This window comes from Scyliorhinus torazame, chromosome 22, assembly GCF_047496885.1.
Source record: "Scyliorhinus torazame isolate Kashiwa2021f chromosome 22, sScyTor2.1, whole genome shotgun sequence".
Taxonomy (NCBI): domain Eukaryota; kingdom Metazoa; phylum Chordata; class Chondrichthyes; order Carcharhiniformes; family Scyliorhinidae; genus Scyliorhinus; species Scyliorhinus torazame.
Genome location: NC_092728.1, coordinates 28,833,014 through 28,838,195, shown reverse-complemented (window position 1 = coordinate 28,838,195; position 5,182 = coordinate 28,833,014). Strand labels below are relative to the sequence as shown.

The 5,182-nt window shown below is 42.0% G+C and overlaps 1 long non-coding RNA gene across 1 annotated transcript; it reads right to left on the bottom strand.

Moving 5' to 3' along the window:
• Nucleotides 1-1,425: 1,425 nt before the first annotated feature.
• LOC140399487 (uncharacterized) lies at nt 1,426-3,518 on the bottom strand. The gene is made up of 2 exons (XR_011937696.1): nt 3,302-3,518; nt 1,426-1,718 (listed from the first exon to the last, which is right to left on the bottom strand). It is a non-coding gene; the product is annotated as an uncharacterized lncRNA (long non-coding RNA).
• Between the last annotated feature and the right edge of the window lie 1,664 nt (nt 3,519-5,182).

The window sequence follows — 5,182 nt, the reverse complement described above, 5'->3', positions numbered from 1 at the left end:
TCTTTTTTAAATTCAAAAGATATTGGAGCAGAATCAGAATATTTGGCCCATCGAGTCAGCTGCGCCATTTGACAATGGGAGATCTCATCCTGACCTGAACTCCACCGTCCTGCTCGTTCCCATAACCCTTCAACCCATTTCCAATTAAAAGCCTGTCTAACTTCTCCTGCAATTTAGTCACTGCCCCCAAATCCACCGCAATCTGGGTTAGGGCTTTGCACAGATTCACAAACTTTTGGGACAAATAGTTTCTCCTCATCTCTGTTTTAAGTTTGCTGCCTCTTTCCCTAAGGCTCTGGTTTCTCGTTCTAGAATGCCGCACGAGAGGAAGCATCCGCTCCCATTCGGCCGATGATCAGTGCCGTCTGGTCCCCTGATCTGTTTCACAGTTTTCAGCTGCCACTCCCGTGACATCTGGGCCTCTCGGTGAGTTTATCTTCCCTTCAGCAACATCGGGGCATCCAAAGCTTCTTGTAGCATCACGCTTTCCAGATGTCACTCAAAAGCAGGTGCCTTGACATCATTATTACATCGACACTATGTATGTTTCTGCTTTTATTTCTGCGCTGAAAAAAACCTTCTCAACTATGCACCCTTCAACATCCCCGAGAATATCTGCAACTGCTGTCTTTACTTGAAATCCCTGATCTTTTTCCTGACCCACTGAAGCTCTTGTTCTTCCCAACACTATTCCCGGGTGTACGATGTCGTTCCAAATTACCTATATTATTCTTCAGTGAGTGATCCCCACTTTAGCACCCCTCGACGTCTTAAAGTTTTGCAGACAAAGCAGCTGAGAATCTGTTGGCATATTTCTACTTTGCGGAACATATTGCCTCTCCCGCTGAAACACATCGTAACCACTCAACATATTATCCAACATCGAAACAACAACGTGCATTATTTCAAAAACCATTGTCATCATTCTTCTGCCATTAGAAATGTTTCTACCTGCTGTCCAGTTGTCGGTCCTTTGAAAAGCCAGCCACCAACAGAATCAGTTTTACGGATCTGCTGTACTTTCCACTTCATTAGCCGATTTGAGACCCAGGGATGCCTTCTGAACGGTTTTATATTTGTGAGCAACCTGGACGCGTGACCTTTCAGAAGGTTACCACTGTTCCCTCCGCTTGCTGATTTCCATTAAATTGAATGGTATGCGCTAAATTTTCATAATTCTGGACATTCTGCACTGTAAATTCAATGATAATCTGTGATAAATCTAGGACAAAGGTTCGACACAACATCGTGGGCCGAAGGGCCTGTTCTGTGCTGTATTTTCTATGTTCTATGATATTCTCCTCACATTTTCCGTGAATGCCAGAACTGCTGACAACCATACTGTTCCACTTGTACTCTGTCCTTATTGAGGCTGGTGTTAAAAAACATTTTTTTAAACTGCACAATCAGAAGCTTTGACCAATACACTTCTTAAAATTTAATTTCTGGCTAAAGACCATTCAGCAGACAGCAGGTACGCAGAGACATATCACGGGACCGAAGCAATCAAAAGGAGCACGTTTCCCAGGAATCTATATATAATTCAACCAGGATGCGGAGAGCTCGTCTGAAGGTAATCCAATAGCGGAACTTTCACTCGACAAGTACGCAACATTTATCGCTAGCGAAACAATGTGCACCGTCGAGAATCCCCTCGCCTTGACGACAGTCGGGTGCACGACACGTTCCATGATTATCTCCGCACCAGTTGAAAAGGCCTGAAATTCATCAGAAAAGGTTGAGTTCGCAAAGGTTCTTTTTTATGACAGAACGATAAAGAGAGGGAGGGATGGGAACAAAGCGCCTGAGATAGGAGAATCAATGATGAAAACAGGAATGTAAGTCTGAAAATGTGACTACCTATAGATAACACATTTGCATGAAGACTTTATCTCACCCCTTTTAACCTATGTCCCTGGCATAAATCACAGACAGGGCTTTAACTGCGCATTATCAAACCCCATGTGAAACAAGCCATAATTAAAATAGAGATCTGACATTAATGTAGACGTTTCCCCTTCAGTGTCTGTCCTCAAAGATTTTCACATAGACTGCCGTGAAAGTAAGGAAAATATTAAGTTGTGGTGCACGGATACCGAATCAGGAAGCAAACATATCCGTGCTAATTTTAAGAAGGTTAGTTACGTTTCGCAAAGTTACAAGAAACAACTGTTATACTTTATACATTAAATAATTGGACAGAAATTGTATCCCACTCGCAACAGTTGAGAATAATTTACTGATTCCGGGGGGACACAATGACGATGTGCACAGTGTTTTGATGACAGTTACTTGTGGCAACAATAACTGCTCTGATCTATCTCTTTGGAAACACATTCCAACAGCCCCCCCCCCCCACCTCCCCCCCCCCCCCCCACCCCCGCCCGCTTCAGTTCCCTGCCCTCCGTTGGCCTATCATCCATTTTGATAACGCAACTGCATAACGTGTACTGCCACCTATTGTAAAATGACCACCAACAGCGAGGGTGGAGAGATTCTCTCCACTTTGTTAGACAGTGACATATTGCTTTGTGTGTGATAGGAAGAGATCTCCTTCGTGCCTGTTGAAATAATGAGCCAGACAATCACTGCTGAATGAAACTGAGCACAGGATGACAAGTTGATTTATCATCTTAATTCCCAAATTAACTGATTGACATAAATGGTTGAAATTGATTGGTTTACTAGTTCTATTATTTAATTCCTCCCCGCACACTGTCCCCATCCGATGGAAGCTCCAATATTGATCTATTGCAATAAAACTCGGCTACATTATTTGATTCTCATCTCTACGCCGCATCTAATGAACACCTAACTCAGTTTGGGATGTCAGCTCTGCAGGCAACACCCCTCATGAATCAGCATTGCCCACTTGTGATAATAGATACTGACTGTCAGAGAAAAGTGACCTAAATATCTAGCAATTGTGTTCATTAAGAAAATCTGGCACACTAACAGACTGTAGCAGGTACGAATGATCGGAAGGATACAATCAAATTTTTTGCACCGTGATACCCGGACAATTACGGCAACCCCAGCGATTCATAGATAGGTCAATGCTGCAGTTCACATCGAAACACATTTGTATCTTGTCTATTTGCATCAGCGCACATTCCTCACTCCCACGAACCGTTGATCTCGGAAAACTCCCATTTATGAATTAATCTGATGATGCTTTTCCCCACAAAATTTTACTTTTTAACCACTCAAAACAGGCTCAATCCGGGGGACACAATTTGGTTTTCAAATACAACTTGCACTCTTTCAACAGGGTCCCACAAGAGATGTCAAAATAAACAACCTGTCCAAGAAAACTTTGGTTCTCTAACGTTCCTTCTATTTTCCTCTCTAGGTCTACCAGTTATGGACTCAGTCAACAACAGGGAAGACACGACCAAAAACAACACGTGTCTCATCTTCAACACACTTCTTCAGGATTGGAAAGCTCATGCGATGTTGTGATTCCAGATTTGGGGCATTATCTAGGTTTATACTCGCAGAAACCTTCAAATGTAATGTTTAACTCCACGAGTCGTTCAGCAAGCTGGCAGCCACTTTGAGGTTGAATTTCAACATCATTCTAGTTATATGGATGGATAGGAATCCTGTCAGGTATCTCCATTCTCAAATCCACTGATACTATAATGTAATTTTACATTAAACGGCAGCAGCGTGGCACAGTAGTTAACACTCCTGCCTCACAGCACCAGAGACCCGAGTCCAATTCCGGCCTTGGGCGACTGTCTGTGTGGAGTTAGCACATTCTCCCCTTGTCTACGTGGATATTATTCGGGTGCACCGGTTTTTCCCCACAGTGCAAATGTGTGCAGGTTAGGTAGATTGGGCACGTTAAATTGCCCCATGCCCAGTGAGGTGCGTACAGAGAGGTGCCGGTTTGGTTATGGGTTGACGTGGATAGGGTTCTGCACGCTCGATGGGCTGAATGGCCTATATTTATAGTGTAGGGATTGAATGATTCGAACAGGAATTGAAGATCACCTATTTCAATTAGTAAACTAATGTGAACTCCAAAAACAAATCCAGAAATATATTATATTTATATAACTTCATGAAAACGATACTATTCAAGTGTCCTACTTGGACCAAAATTTCCACAATTCACCTGATGCTCATTATGCTGAGAACCTTCCAGCGAAACGACATCCTCAGTTTTAATATGTTAAGCCGAGCAGAGGCGCTGTCATTGCATTTTCCTGCGTCTCTGAAATCAAAGAAGCATGCAGTGCATGAAATTCGGAAATGCAATCAATATGTTTTTTTTAATTCAATCATGATTTTTAAGGTTAACAGCGGTAGTAAGAAAGGCTGAAGTATCCTTATGGCACTCCGAGCCATGTGGTAGACGAAATCAGCCATGTACTACTTCAACAGTTGAAGTTTATTTTCCCAACGTTTGACTGTCAACAGCTTAGCGACGTCATGGGACGTAACTCATTTCAATTTTACATTCTGTCCTAGTCAGACGTACTTTGAATTGAGAGCAGATCATATGGATCCACTTTTTCATAGAATTCGCTGTCTGTATATGGATTCATCAGCCATTCCTGATTGGGCAGTGTCCTGTAAATACTATTAGACTGAGACTTCGAGCTTCATTTCAGGAAATGTATTCACACGATGTGGTGGAGAGGCTGCAATGGTTAATGACCATTCATTAGCTCTCTGGGTTACAGCAAAAATAGAGAATATATTTATCCCGTAATAAACAGCTTTCCATGCAAAACAATCTCCAGTTTGGCCATATTTATATTGAACGAACTTGGGAGTGCTCTTCGCCCATTATCTCTGAACTGACAACATCCTGCAGTCCTTGGTCAGAAAAATCCGTCAGCACAATAGGATTAATGTAACAGTTGTTTTTCAAGTACTTTGAACATCATGCATCATTCTAAGATATGACTAAAACAGTTTTAAAATATATTCAAGGAGTCCTAGCATGCTTTATCAAGTGCACTGTATAATGGCAACTGATATTAATATATTCTCTCTGTGGTCCAAAAAAATTAATGATTCCTCACATTATTTTCCTTCTGCAGGTGGTCGCTATAACAATTGTCGGACATGCTGCGTTCTAATCATTTTAAACACGAGAAGATCATGCTATTTTGTTGGCACATAACATGCATTTGAAGGCGTCTGTCCTTGTTTCAAGTTTAGATAA